A 16,206-nucleotide genomic window follows, 5' to 3' on the forward strand; every position below is an offset into this window, starting at 1 on the left:
GACACATTTCTTAATGGAAAAACTGCTTCTTCTGTGTATTATCGGGATGTATTGGCAATTTTTAAAAACAATTTTTGACCGGTATCTGACCAATCAATTGTCTGAACTTCATCTGACTGGTCAAATGCCCAACCCTAGTAAAAAATATGTTAATAGACTTTTCTATTTCAATGAACAGCAGGCAGGCCTGTTCATTCCTGTTTATAAACAATTCCAGCCTCTTTCGAAAAAAGGTGTTAAAGTAGAAGAAAATATAGTTCATTTTTCCAGTACATAATGGATTTAAATCAAGATTGAATGTTTTTATAAAACATATATATTTGGAGCCGTATGGAACTGATACATGAATTACTGGGAAAATTTCTACAGACTGCGTTACAAAAGTGGCCAGACTAGATGATGTTAAGTCCCTTTTGACCTTAAAATCCATTTATAATAAAATGCAAAGTTTTTGTGTCATCTTAATGATAACTAAGCAAATAAGAACTTCCCAACCTGTGCCAAGTTGGGCAGTATACCCAATGTATGTCTGGAGCAATGAAGGAATCAAGGAGGAGACTGTAATTCTCTTAACCATCTTTACACAATAGCTCATGTATTAGCTCCCTAACTGGCCTACTCTGCTGCAAAGAAAGCAGAAAGTGGGGTAGAGTGGCACCTTAGAATCTGGTTCAGAAAGGCATAAGCTTTTGTAGGCAACAGCCTACTTTTTCAGATGTTAAGGATGGACTTGCAGAAAGCAGATCAAAAGGGAACTTACACGGGAATGTAAATACATAGTGGTAGGGAAAGGGGACACTGCTGAAATGCAAAGGTGGCTCAAATAGGTCAACAGGGACAAACAAGACAATTAATCCATGGAACTACATAGCACTTATAAAAGTTAATCCAGGTAAAAGTTTAAGAATCCAGTCTTTGCTGAAACCATACTTAACATCATTCAATCTGTACACGATTTATTATTCTGCAGTCTCGTGTTCAAGTTGTTTTTTTAAGTTTTATTGTTTTTAAATACAGCTATACACTAAAGTCAGTGATGGACTGTGCAAGGTGACTGAAGCACTTTGCCACAAGCTTTTATGTATTTCTGGAAGCGATATCAAATTGGTGTCTACTTATTTTTTCATGTAGGGATTGCTACCTCTGTCCATTGCAGACAGCTGAGGAGCACTGAAAGCAGGTGATGGTGTGTATACATGACAAATATCATATACCTCTCTTGAAAGTTAGCAAGTTTTTTTCTGAGATTGATGCCTGGTACAGACATTACATATTTATCAGTATAAGGGATGGGAAACCTTTGTCCCATCTGTAACAGGACAGAAATCTGGCACACAAAACTGGTCTATACCTATAACACAACAGAAGTTCAGCAGATACAGACTGGTTTAAAAATGACAGAACCGGGTCTAAGATTTGCACCCTCCCCCTCCCCCCATCCCCAGGGTGAATGTGTGTTCTGTTTGCTACCAATCTAAACTAGGCCGTTTACAGAAAACAGTGCAACTTAGATCAATTCCACCTCGGGCTTTTTGAATGTCTGTACCTAGCCTTAATCTAACCTAACCTTATCTTTTTGCTTCAGTTTAAATGTGCTGCTTCTCTTCCTGCTCATAGAAACAAGGGAGAACAGGAGTTTGCTCTGGCCTTTCTGTCAGCTCTTCAATTAGGCTATCACATGTCCCTTATTCTGTTTCTCCAAACTACCTAGTTCTCAATGCTTTCTCATAAGGGTAGCATTCCAACTCCTTTACCATCTTCTTTACTTGCCTCTGGACCCTCCTCAATTTGTCTATATCCTTCTTAAAATGTAGAACTCAGAACTGCATGAAGTATGCAAGATAGGGCCTAACTGGTGGCAAGTGGGGTAGTACTATGATATCCTATATCTTATACACAATACTTCTGAAATGTGTATTTCCTTTTTTTGTGACTGCATCACATTGCTGAGTCATACTGAGTTTTTGATCTGCCAAAGCCCCAGATTTTTCTTGGCAGTGTTGCTCCTGAGCCAATTATCCCTCATTTGGGTATTTGTAATACATTCCTCTTGTACCTTCATTATTGCAGGGCCACAATAATGGAAACAGAGAGGTCATTTCTTGCAGTATAATACTGTATGGCAGGATAGTAACACAGAGGTATCCAGTAAATATGGCTAGGGACAGACATTACACATAAACTGGTTTAAATCTGTAACAGAACAGATGTTCAGGGCACATAAACAAATTTGAAAATAGCTGAAACTTATTTGAGATGAACCTGGTTGAATGTAGTATCACACTTAATTGATTTAGGTCAAACTGGTTTATGTAATGTCTTTGCCAGATCCCTTGATGGTTTAAGTTAAAATCAGACTCCCCCAACATCCCAGCATGCTTCACAGTAGAGCTGGCTCCTCCCCTCTGCTCTCTGGCTGCAGCTGCCTGGCTTCCCCCTGCTCCCCCCCTCACCTCTAAGCAGGGATCCACCGTCCCCTCTGTCTTACACACACACAGAGCATTAGTTAGCAGACCACATGCTGGCTGTGGTCTGTGCTACGGCAGATGGGACAAAGGCAAAATCAACAGGTAGCTGGTAATGTCCCCCTGTTGTTTTCTTAATTGGGGGATAAATGCTGTGTTATCAATTCCCTGCTAGCTGGTCAGGAGGGGCGGGAACCCCTTCATAATCAGAGTCCTGCTGGGGCCTGGCCATGCCCCCCTCAGCTCAGTACTGTAAAAGGGAAGGGAGGGCTGCTTTAACACCCCACAGGTTCTAACCTGAGCCACTGCAGGCATGTGCCTGCATTTTTTTTTTCAGTCCAGATGGGATGTCTGTACAGTTACAAACTGGTTAAACATAGCAAAGTTAGACTAACTTTCAAAGATTGAATCAGTTCAGGCTCAGGCTTCTTGAATGTCTGTCCCTAGCCCATGAGATTAGTGGAAACTGTATGCAACTAGATTGGGAAGGTTTCTTAGACCAGGGTCATGCAAGATCTGAATGGCCTGGCAAAATGGAATGTTCACTAGTTTTGCACTTCCTGGTCCTGGATCCTCTGAATCTAGCAGCTGTTACAATAGTTAAGAATTGCTAGATGGCACTGTATTCCAGTTGTATCTCTTTCTCCATCAACATGTAATAGATTATGCTGCTGAATGCTGAGGTGGGACTTCACCTATGGCTCTATATAACTTGATGATTCTTTGTCTAAAGAATCTTCATGTAGCCAATGTACAGTAATGGGGGACCAGAATGGTGACCTGAAACTGAGCCACACTGTCTAAGTAATAACTCATATGGAAAAAGCTATACTTTGTTTATTCTGAACACTGGTAAGGACAACAGTTGCTGCTTGGCTTCTATTACTGACATAAACAGGCTTCCATGTGACTTTCAAAGGAAAATGAAGAACAAAACTCATAAGTTCTGGTGTTAGAATTATATTCTGCTCAACCTAAACAGCTGCCAAAATTCTTGTTATTAAGTCCTTGGAATCTCCATTCAAGAATGTAAGTGAATTTTGGGTAACTTTTCAGACACATTATAACACTGAACATCAGTCTTCACAGTAGAATTGTACAGAGACAGAGAGACTCTAAGTGCAAGCAGAAAAAAAGTTTTTTAAATATGTAGCAAAATGTATCATACCATATTAAAAAATAGCTCTGACATATGTTACTAAAGCCCCTGCCACACTTTACATATATTATGCAATTAACTGGGTAATCACACAACAATTGTAGGCCAGCCACACATGCAAAGTAAGACTGGCCAGACATGCAAAGTAATTATCATGCGATTTCTGGTTAATCACCCAACAAATTTAGAGTAGCTGCATGTGCAAAGTAATCATCATGTCATAAAAATGCCCTTCTACCTATAAGAGTGAACCAGCTACAAAGATAATGCTTAAGAAAATGTAACAATTTTATAGCTGTTTCCATCTATATCTGTCATTCTAATATAATAAAAGGCTTAAGTCTGACTGTCTGTCCATAATGCTTCTGGACAACTGCACATGTGCTGCCAAGAGGGCAGGTGGCAATTGGCTGCATGGCCCAGGATGCGCAGGCCCAAGGTTGAGCCACAGCCGGGGAAGTTTGTGGAAGCAAAAAACACACCCCAGCTGCCTGAGAAGCAGGGCTTTCCCACGTCTCCCCAGCAGAGGGTGAAGGGAGAGGGTGAGGGCACCCCCCTGCCACCTGTCCCGATGCCCCCTAGAACAGCTGGCAGGGAAAGGGAGGCAGTGGGCAGAGAGGGAGCAAGGCAGGGAGAAGTGAAGGGCGGGGTCAGGGTGGTGGCTGTTGTCAGGGCTGGGCAGCGGGGAGGGAGGGAGAGGAGTAGGCCCTGAGAACAGCTGGAAGTGAGGTGAAGTGGCAGAGAGGGAGGGAGGCTGCACAGGCATGGTCCTGGGTGGGTGCAGGGAAGGAAGGAAGAAGAAGCGGGGAGGGGAGTCAGGGTTACGGTGGTGGTGCCTCTCCCCCCCCACAGCCCAGCTCTGACAAAGCTAGCAGGGGTGGAGGGAGTGGTGGGAAGGGAGGTCAAATCCCCACTGCAAGGCAGAGGTGGGGGGGGGAGTCTTTACATGGTTGCCCCCATAGGGTTAGTGGGGCCTGAGGGGGGGTCATGTAAACACTCCCTGTAATCCATCATTCTTAACAGGCAATTAGCTAGTATATATCTATATATCCAGCTTTAATCTGAATGTGTGGCAGGGCCCCAATATACATTTTAGAGTTCTAGAACAGCACAGTTACTGAAGGTCTTCTTTTTTTTTACTTTTCCTTCTTAAAAAAAGTTTCCAGTCAATCTGACCATGTGTATTAATATTATGAAAATGGAATTACTTATATTACCCAGTTATTCTACAGAATGGAACCTTAAATTACCTTCACCTCTGTTTTCTTGGGCAGGGATCGGGACTTCCCCACCATGATGCAAGACGGACTCGAGGGGAACGCCTCCAGACCTCAGGTTGGGGGGGACCGGGTTAGAGAACTTCTGGAGGGGCTGGATGTGTTCAAATCAGGGGGTCCGGATGCTTTCCACCCCAGGGTGTTGAGGGAGCTAGCAGGGGTTATTACAGGGCCTCTGGCATGGCTTTACGAGCGCTCGTGGTGCTCAAGCCAGGTGCCAGATGACTGGAAGATAGCCAACGTGGTCCCCATCTTTAGAAAAGGGAGGAGGGAGGACCCGGGCAAGTATAGGCCCATCAGTCTTACCTCAATCCTAGAGAAACTCTTTGAGAAGATAATCATGGACCACATCTGCGATGGGCCGGCCTCAGAGATGATGCTCAAGGGCAACCAGTACAGTTTCATTAGGGGCAGGTCATGTCAGACCAACCTGATTGCCTTTTATGATCAGGTCACAAAAGCATTGGATGCAGGTGTTGCCGTGGATGTAGTCTTTCTGGACTTCAGCAAGTCCTTTGATATCATCTCCCACCCCATCCTCATTAAAAATTGGGCGACTGCGGCATTGATGTCTACACAGTCAGATGGATTGCAGATTGGCTGAAGGGTCGCACTCAGAGGGTGGTGGTAGACGGGTCATATTCGATGTGGGGAGAAGTGGGCAGTGGAGATCCCCAGGGCTCGGTTCTTGGGCCTGCGCTGTTCAATCTCTTTATCAGCTATTTGGACGACGGGGTGAAAAGAACCCTGTTTAAATTTGCTGATGATACCAAAATCTGGGGCAAGGTGAGCACGCTAGTAGGGAGTGAAAGACTACAGCAAGACTTGGATAGGTTACAGGGGTGGGCTAGCAGAAACAGGACGCACTTCAATACTGACAAGTGCAGGCTGCTGCACTTGGGCAGTAGTAAGAAGCAGCACACTTGTAAGATGGGAAACTCCCTTCTTGAGAGCACGGAGGCAGAAAGGGATCTTGGAGTCATTATTGACTCCAAGATGAACATAAGCCGACAATGTGAGGTCACGGCTGGCAGGGCTAACCGGACCTTGTCGTGCATCCACAGATGCATCTCTAGCAGGGACAAGAAGGTGATCCTCCCCCTCTGTGCAATGCTGGTCAGGCCACAGCTGGAGTACTGTGTCCAGTTCTGTGTGCCCCACTTCAGGAGGGATGTGGACAACATTGAAAGGGTCCAGAGGAGGGCCACCCGCATGATCCGGGGACTACAGGGCAGGCCCTACAATGGGAGACTGCGGGACCTGAACCTGTTCAGCATTCACAAGAGAAGGTTGAGGGGGGACCTGGTGGACAGTCTATAAACTCACTAGGGGGGACCAGAAGGGTTTGGGACAGAACTTGTTTCCCCTACCACCCTCTGGCATAACAAGGAATAACAGCCACAAGTTGTTGGAGAGCAGGTTTAGATCAGACATCTGTAAGAACTACTTCACAGTTAGGGCGGCTAGGATCTGGAACCAACTTCCAAGGGAAGTGGTGCTGGCTCCTACCCTGGGGGTCTTTAAGAGGAGGCTTGATGCCTACCTAGCTGGGATCATTTGAATCCAGTTTTTTTCTCCTGCCCAGGCAGGGGGTTGGACTTGAAGATCTACAAGGTCCCTTCCGACCCTACTTCTATGATTCTATGAAATCAGCATTAACAACAGTTATTTTTTTTTTTTTATGAGGAATGTTATAGACTAGAACAGTGGTGCTCAGCAGGCTGGACGGGCACTGCCAGGCTAGTGGTCCTGACCCATTCCCCAGGATAAGCATAGTGGGCAGGATATTGAGTGCAGAGGGCAGGCTTGCCTCAAAGCAACCCCACAGGGGAAAGGTGCTTGACTTGTCACTGTTGGGGTGAGGGGAGAGAAGCAGTGGCATGACCCAGTGCCACCCTGTACGGGGGAAAGGTGCATGACCCAACCTTAACCTGGTCCCATGGGGGGAAAAGGGAGCACGGCCTGGCCACAACCCAGCCCTGCAGGGAGGTAAAGGGGTTTGGCCCAGCCCCAATCCAGAAGTGGGGAGAGGCGGTGTGGCAGGGAAAAGGGATGCACATGGGACTTGGAAATTTGACAGAGGGGAAGAGTGGCAACATCAATTGACATTCTGCCCCCACTGCCAAATTTCTGGACCTATGGGGATCCCTGCAGGCCAGATGAGATTGCCCCATGGGTCACATTTGGCCCATGGGATGGAGGTTTAGCATCTTTTGGCTACATTGTTGCTAGCCTCTCATATTAGTCCTAGAAGTTGAGATGTAAGTGCAACTGCACCTTTTACCACTTTGAAGATGAACTCTGTTCAGTAATGTATAGATTTAGCAGTGAAACAAAACAAAACTCTACCCTATACAATGATTTGTCTCCATTTAAGAAAATGGCTGATAATGATTTCTTAATTTACTCCAGATTGGTGTCTTCCCAATCCACAAACATAAAGCTACAATAACTCTTCAACCAATTACATAACGATGAATCTTTCTTTCTAATTTTAAAGGAGCAAACCAAGTACTTCATAGCAGATACCTGTCTTACATCATAATTAGGATTCCGGGCACACATTTCAAGTGTTTTTGTTATAATTTAGAAGTTTCAAAATGTTTAACAAAAATATTCTAGCACATTAACCCCCCCCCATAATTATGCTTAAAACTCTTTTTCCCCTTAATGGTATTTTTTTTCTCTCTCACCCTTCCATTGCAAAAAAAAAAAAGAAAACAAGAAGAAAAGAAAAAGATAGCTATTGGCTTGGCCTCTGATTGCCAAGTCAGATCTTTCTCCCCATCCGCTTTCTCCAGCCCTGCTCCTTGCTTCTGTTCTACAGAATAGAATTTTCTGTCTCACCCTGAAACTTATTGAAAAAATTTCCTATCACCACACTTTGATCTGCACTTGTGACATTTTTTCCCAGATCTAATTTTTTGGGGTAGGGATGAGTGGTTAAATTTTTAGTTGCAGGACTCCTGCCATAACTCTCTGTGGCATATCTCCTAAATGGAGTTCCTTCAAGTCCATTTCAGGGCCTGACTATAGCAAATTTTGTGCACAGCTGACTGACATTCAGTTAGTGCTATCAGAATTTACCAATGAAGGTAAGAATAACAGATTCTATACCAAGGAAAAAAGGGGCTGCACAGTATCTATAACAGCCCTAAGGCAGAAAATCTGAACTCCCCAAAACCATAATCATGACAAAAAATGGGTTTTTGCTATTGGATTAACATATCTGATGTGCTAAAGGGTAAATAATTCTATTGTTAATTTAACTCATCAATGTAATTCATCAGAAAATAAGCACTGTAGTTTTTCAAATAGAGAATAAAATGAAAATTAAGGTAAAACCACTGGAGATCATATTCTGATTATGGCATCAATTCAGCTCTGAATATGTTCAAACATCAGACCAATGTTGCAATGTGTTCGAAAGATGATCCAAGTGCATAACACAAAGTTAAAATATATTTCCTCAAACTCCATGCCCCAAATTTCCAAAGTCCACAATAAAGTGAACTCAGTTATCATCTGTATTTTTAGAATCTCCCATGTAATCCTGTAGCGGTTACAGGATATGTATATGGCTACAGGATTACATGGGAGCCTTGTTTCTGTTCATTCCAGAGACACATAAACGCAGAAAATATACTCAACACATACCAATTTAACTATTTGTAACCATTTGCTTTTTATCTGATAGTTTTCAGTAAATCAGTGGGATGACAGGTTATTAGGCTTTGATGAGAGACAGAATAATTTTAAAAAATAACTTCCTTGCAAAACAGAACTGAAAGACTCCATTTGCTTTTTTAGTTGCATGCATTTAAAAATCAGGTCACTGGAATATGGTCAGCAGATTTGATCTATACTATGACACTTACCCTTTGCTTATTCCAAAAATTTTATTAAATGTGCAGTTTAGAATGTCAAGAACAAAGCATTCAGGAGTAAAAAAAAAAAAAAAAAAAAAAATCATACTTGTGCAAAAAGAATGCTGAGACTTAAATAGCAGAAATTACTTTAAATCATAATTTGTACTAAATCCCCTTAGCACCTAATGCAGAGAAATATTAAGTTATCTGAATCATTCAGACTGAGCTTCTGTGCAAGAAAATATCAAAAATGCAGTGGGATTGCAAATTAAACCTGTAAATTATGCTTTTGTGCTAAAGTACTAAGTCATGTGACTAAGTTATTTTTAGATGCATGGAAAAAAAATTTCTTCTTCCAAGTGCTGTTCTTAAAATTGCTTACTGAAACATTCAACAAATAATCAACAATTTCCCTAGTCCTTCATGAGAAGGATGTTCTGAAAATATACCAAATTATGCTAACATAAAATCAAATATTCAGACCCCTTAATACAAATTCTATACCATTACTTCATCTAATAAGACAGTATATATGATACTTATGCTATCTTCTGAAATACAGTATGCTAAAAACTTGCATAAAATGGTTTATGGATTTGTTTTGTTGCACTAATATGGTTCCTGACAGTGTCTTCTTGTAGTGAATTCTTAAAAAAAAAAAATAACCTCAAATTAAGCAAAAGGTGAAAACACCTGGGCTAGGGACAGACATTCAAAAAGCCTGAGCCTGAACTGATGCAATCTTTGCAGGTTAGTCTACCTTGGCTAGGCTGAATAGCTTTGTAACCATGCAGACATTTCCTTTGGACTAAGGAAATGCCAGAATGTGCCTGAAGTGGCTCAGGCTAGAAGCCAGGGGCGCTACAGCAGCTTTCCCTTTCCTTTCACAAAGCTGAGTTGAGGGGGGCGTGGCCAGGCCCTGGCAGGATGCTCCGATTATCCCGCCCCCCTCCTGAGCAGCCCAACAGGGAACATTTATACATAACTTTGTGTTTATCAACCCATTAAGAAAACAAAGCCTCTCTCCACTGACTAATGGAGCTCTTCTTAAACAGTTGTTCCCAGGAAGGACATTAAACTACCTGTTGATTAGCTCCAAAAAGCCTGTGCACCTTTATTGTCTCCCATAGCACTGACTTTAGCCAGCATGTGCTATGCTAGCTAATGCTAAGGTGTCTGTGTAAACCAGAGGGGCAGGGGAAATAATCCCTTTTTAGCAGAAGAAGCCAGGCAGACACTCTATGCCTGCATATCTCTGCTGGAGCTGCAGTCAAGGACCAGAGGGGAGGCGCCCGATCTATTGTGGAACACAGAGCCCTGCCCAACCCAGAGAGCATGCCGGGATGCTGGGGGAGTCTGGTTTAACCTAGACCAGCAAGGGTTCTGGGATACATATTGCATAAACCAGTTTGACCCAAATCAGTTAAGTCTCATCCTACATTCATCCAGGTTTATCTCAAACCAGTTTCACCCATTTTCAAACTGGTTTATGTGCCCTGAACATCTATTCTGTTACAGGCTTAAACCAGTTTCTGATCATTTACACTGATTTGTGTATAATGTCTGTCCCTAGTCCTGAAGATCAAACCACTTTTTATTATACAAAGATTTAGAAAAAACTGATTATAACTGTGCTATTGAGTTTTTCAGTTTAAACGCTGCTGAAGGACAACAACATTAAGATCTTAATATTTCTGAATCAGTCACATTGTGGATAAAAAAAATTAAGCATTTCTTTTCAATGCATCTGTATATGAAGAAGTTTATCAAGTATTTAGAAAGCATGGAGTTCTGTGTTACCGTGCAGCAAGCACCAAAATGAAGGAAGTGCTTTGAGTTACAAATACAGATAGCCAGCAGTTAGCTAGCTAGCTAGATATTAACTACATAGCCACAAGCATCTTTTGGTTATTTTAAACTTTTATGAGACAGGAGCATTAGCAAAGTTAAATAAATATTTCTTTCACGTATTCATTTCTGCACTCTGTCAAAAATACAACCAAACTGGTAACTCCAAAGGGTGGTTTTTTCCTCCTTTTTGCACATGCACAACTTTTTTTTTTTAAGCATTTATGGGAATTGTGTGTGCATAGGGAAGAAAAATTATATTCAAGCCATCTCTTAAATTTATTTGTAAAGATAAATGATACCAAATCAATGATGTATTTTGATAGAAAGAATAAGAATATTACCATAGTGCTTTTCCCCTCAGGGAAAATTTCTATTGACTTGATTTTCTTTTAAGAGGAGGGGAAAAATCTGGCATTCAAGTATTTTTTTCAACAATTTCATTTCCTCAATGTGGTTGATAAGCTAATTATAAACTACAACTAAAGCTTGCTACAACCTGTAAAGAGGGTTTTGCATTTATTCTTTGAAATACATTATCATAAAATGTAATGGTGTTTTGATGCCAACCTGTAATTACCATGAACAAAAATAATGTCCATTTAGGATTATACTTTAAATGGATAAAGATGTTAAACTTATTTCTTATATTTTATATCAGTGTGTTCATGAAGCCTGGAGAGAGCTTAGCAATTTTTCAACTAGATCCTGCATACTCTTGCTTACATAAAAGATCCACACTTTTCAACAGGATTGTTTGTGCTATCAAAGGTTACTCTCATGTTTAAAGGTGTGAAGGACTGGTTCACAAGAGGTCAATTAAAAGCAAACAAACAAATTGCCTAATCTGAGTCAACTGTGCAATAAACCAAGCAAGTAATATATCACATACTAATTTCAACCTAGCTTCTGCCCTTAGACATAAATGACTGACATGTAAAATCTTTTTACTCCTACTCCTCTCATGTTGGGAAACTCTAAGGCAGGGGTGGGCAAAATGCAGCCTGGGGGCTGGATGCGGCCCACCATGCCATTCCATCTGGCCCATGGGGCCCCTAAAAAATTTACAAAATGAATATTTATCTGCTCTGGGCTACCTGTCATGTAGTCCTCAATGGCTTGCCAAAACTCAGTAAGCAGCCCTCTGCCCAAAACAATTGCCCACCCCTGCTCTAAGCAGTATAGTACTACTGCAGGGACTCTAAGGATAGGGAAAGAAATAACCATTGAAACATTTCCAAATGAAACACTCGGAACAGATTCATAAGGAAAACATTATAGCCGGGGGACATACGTGCCTCTTAACTGGAACATTTTTGAATCCTGCAGTCTCCCCAGTGTCTGCCATGGGTGCTAAAACAGGCTGCAGCAAGCTGTGGCTCCACTCTACTCTCCTACTCTCCTCACAGGGAAGGGAAGTAAAGAGGAGCTGGCGGCACAGCGGAGTGATAAGAGGGGTCATGGGGGGAGAGCTGAGAATCTGACTCTCCAGCTCCAATCTCCTCTACTTCTTCTATCTCTCTCAGCTGATGTAGAAGGACTGGAGCTGAAGGGCCCAGCTCCGACATAGTGAGGGGATCCTAGGAATTGGGAAGAGTCTGGCACGTGGGGCAGTAAGCCTGACTCTGGGTCTAGTGGGCTGAGGGGTTGCAGCACGGGTCCTAGTGGAGACCCAGAAGTGCTCTAGGAGTGGGGCACTGGCAGTCTGTCTACCTACTGTCCCCCATCCAGACTAGAAAAAAGTGAAATGCTCCAAAATAGTACTTCCCATAAGGAGGTGCCATCTTCAAATGTTTCAGGCTCTTTTAGAATGTTTCAAAGCCTTTGTGTATGTGGCCAGCTGGCCCTTTGAAGTGTTTCAAATGTTTTAATAACTGTATGTGTCCACACACTAAAATTGCTACCTCCTTCCCAAGATGCCTTTGAAAGAGCTGTGGCTGTGCAAAATAGGGCATGCCTGGCTGATCCAGACCTACTGAAACTGCCCTTTATAGCCAATGGCACAAATTTGAGCAGCCTTTACACTGTTCTTATTTGTGCTGGAGACTGAACAGGTCTAGAGTGGTCACAAGTTTAGTAAAATGCAAAAATGACTTCAAGTCATTCATGTCACAATCTCTTTATCCCTCTCTCTCTTTAAAATTTGTTTACAATTAAAGCACTTGGCTATCATCAATACTAAGGGAATCCTTGATGTACAGCTTGTATCCTTATATCAGCCTGAAATGTGGTGGTGGTGTTTTTCAGTTAACAGACTAATTTACAGTACAATATTTAGTTACATCAAGATGCAAAAAACTGACCTTTTTCCTTGCTAAGGTTTAGACTTAACGTGGGTAAATTCATCCTGTTCATTCCAAGCTGAAAAACAAAGTATTAGTTGATACAGAAGATGTACAAACATGTGTAATATGCACCTCTTATTAAAGTAAAAGTTTATCCTTATTAGTTTCCTTATTTTTTATGCAGATACATTTCTGAAAACAAATTCAGGTCCCATCCAATATTCAGTTCTCCCTAAATGTCTTATTTTCAGGATTTGAGGGGGCATCTGCTAGTCTTCTGCATGGGCATGGATTTTACACACAAAAACTAAACCTGAGAAGTCACTTGACCATTTTTTTATTGTTAAATACTAAAAAAAAGTCTCAAAGACAAAATGGAACTTTGCAAATGTGACATTAGACATTTACTGAGATAGCAGAAAAGAAGAGATTTCTATATGAAAAGTTCAAGTGGAGACTTACTGCATCTCTGCAGACAAATTTCAATGCTCAGTTTTTCCTATGAAAACTGTTACCATTTCTGTGATTCTCCTGAACCTAACAGGTATATGGAGGTCACAGAAAGAGGATCATACCTTAGCAAATAAAGCCTTTATTCATCTGTATTTCTAAAAAAACCATGACAACTTGTACTGTCAATATACTTACTATACGAGGTCACAAAATATATTTTAAATAAAAATCCTTTACTTAACGATGAAGTTACGCAAAGTTACACATTTTTTTCCTCACAAAAATGCAAAGAAGTTCTAGCCATCTAATATGATCATAGGGAATGAACCTTTAAAAAAAATCTAAATAAATCCAAAAAATATTTTTCAGTTGAATTACTTTGAAAACAATTACCAGACTGATTCACCTGCAGGTCAAACCTCACTCACCCTTTAAACTGCAAAGCTTGAAATCCTGCACTGGAAAATGAAGTCTTTGTTTATACATTAAGAAGGTAATTCTTATCTGATACAAGCACATTGTTCACCGCTTCACAAGTAGGCAGTGAATCTTTGCTTTGAGATTATTTTTCCACCTGAACTGACCTAGAAGTATGCTTTTTTATTAAAATACTCAGGCTGAATACTCAGGGGCATGATTGCAGAAAATACTGGGAGGGTGGAAATTATGGGTGCGGAACCAAAAATATTGTTTTCCTTCTCATTTCAGATTATGAACCACCAAACCACAAAACTTATAAATGATTTAATGGGTGAATAAAGAGTTGTTGTGTAATAGCCCTTCCAGCTCTACAGAATTGGCTAGCCAGTCAGTCATACAGCTCTGATTTTAATAGAAGCATTCACAATCTAAAACAAAGGCTTTGAACTTGGTCATGGGTCAACATAGTGCCCTAAAAAGATGGAATATCCAAGTGTCATACATAAACAAATAGAAGAAATTTCAGTAATAAAGGGTCAAATGTAGACTATTTTATTACATCCTAAGGAACTACTCAACACTTACTTATGAATTCCCTGAAATAGGTACATGTTGCAAAAGACCAAAAAATTCAGTTTTACCTCTTTGTAACCAGAGTCCTTTTAGATGCAACTCCCCTGCCAAGGCACGCATAACTTTTGCTGAATAAATGGAAGATTTTTTTTTTAGTACCTGTGCAACAGGGTATATATTGTAAGGCAGGCAAAGAAGAATTGAATTCTCTTCCTAGATAATCAGTTAGAGGGGACTGATTCAGCCCAGAGAATTTGCTTATTGTCATAACTGAAAAAGATTACACCTGGGCTCACAATGGCAATGGAGAGGTGGGCAAGGAGTGTAAGGCCATGAAGAAGAGCCTGAAGTGGACTGCCATTATTTCCAGGGAAATAACGGGGTGTGGCAGGGACCCAGATGGGCCCTGCACTCACTGGGGTGATGGCTGTTGGAATACCCCACAGTCTGTGGATCCCTGGACTGTCCTGAAGGAGTGGCGAGCTCGCAGACCAACAGCATGCCCTCTTATGCTCCTGCTTCCCAGGCAAGGCAGGAAGACAGAGGGCAATGCATTCCCCATGGGCCCATTACTCGGGCAGGGCTGAGAGCCAGAAGCTGCGTTCCCTCTGGGCCTGGAGCCCAGCCTGGAAAGAGAACAAGTGGCTGGCATACATGTTTACTTATTTCTACACGGCCTGGATACCATTGGCTGCAGACCCTCACCCAGGATCCCAGGGCTCGGCCAACTCATGTTGGTTATAGGCTGCTTGGTTTTCTTCTCCCGACAGACCTTTTTGACCAGCACATGTAGTTGCCTAGCCCAATCATCAATGGAACTCTTGGGTGGAAAGGGGTGGGGTGCAGGGGAGGTGGAGCCGCACAGAAGACTCCTGGACACTGAGACCTGTGCTCATCTCAGTCAATTCAGGTACCACTTCCTGATACCCTTCATATTTACATCAAGCTGTGGCAGGTGGGATATAGAAATATGGAGACAAACATCCACTGAGAGTGCAGCACCAAGGCCCCACCTCGTTGTGGCCCTTTGGCCCAGGTCCCACTACACAGCAACACGAGTATAGCAGACCAAACTTCTCCTGAAAGAGGTAGGGAACTTGGGAGTTTGACTGCTTTTCATGGCTAAAGGCCTTTGTTTTGGCAAAGAAAGTAAAAACTGAATCAAGCCTATTTGGGTCTTCAGAGCACTATTAAAATATTAACCTAGTAACTGAATTCTATAGGACACAAACAAGGTAACACATAGTTCCCAATGTTTGTGATGCCATCATCACTTGCAAGAAAAACGAAGAGTCTTGGACTCAATCTACTTACAAGTAAAGTAACTTGTAGTGTTATTCTTGCAATGTATTACATTTGTTACAGATATGCCAGCATTGTGCATGAAACGCTGTCTTCACTGAAGGACTAAGCTTCCATGAAGCCAGAATTTCACTATGTTTTAAGTTTAAGATACAGTTATTCGTTATGGAAGGTACCTTAAGAAACCAGGATTGCAAAAGACTGAGAAGAATGCAGGAAAGTTATTGCTACACTGAAGGTGCCCTAATGGTTCGTACGGCCTTGGGACTGACTTGAAGTCAAGAAACCATCTTATCTAAACCTCTTAGGCATGATCAAGTATACCTTTCGTGTCTGAAAGATATTTGTTGAACATATTCCTAAAAACCTCTTGTGAAGGAGATTACACAATAGCCCTACATAACCTATAACTGTATTTTTCATCCTTCTACTATCCAAAATCACTCTTGCCATAAATAAGCAAGAATGAATAAACACTTATTTTTGATCCTTCTACACTGGCCCCTTTTTAAATAGCTTGTTGCTTGTTAGAAGGCTTATCATGTGTGCTATCAG

At 41.8% G+C, this 16,206-nt stretch overlaps 1 protein-coding gene across 6 annotated transcripts in view; it reads right to left on the reverse strand.

Moving 5' to 3' along the window:
* Window positions 1–16,206, reverse strand: part of MBD5 (methyl-CpG binding domain protein 5) — a 282,828-nt gene that overhangs the window by 85,273 nt on the left and 181,349 nt on the right. For 5 of the 6 annotated variants that reach the window (XM_090045807.1, XM_090045806.1, XM_090045805.1 and 2 more), the window contains one exon: window positions 12,922–12,979. The exons of the other annotated variant lie outside the window; for it this stretch is intronic. The gene's annotated coding sequence lies outside the window, so the exon portion shown is untranslated. The remainder of the gene's footprint in view (window positions 1–12,921; window positions 12,980–16,206) is intronic. 6 annotated transcript variants of the gene reach the window in all.

This window comes from Crocodylus siamensis, chromosome 4 (genome assembly GCF_052110815.1).
Source record: "Crocodylus siamensis isolate JL-2025a chromosome 4, ASM5211081v1, whole genome shotgun sequence".
NCBI lineage: Eukaryota > Metazoa > Chordata > Crocodylia > Crocodylidae > Crocodylus > Crocodylus siamensis.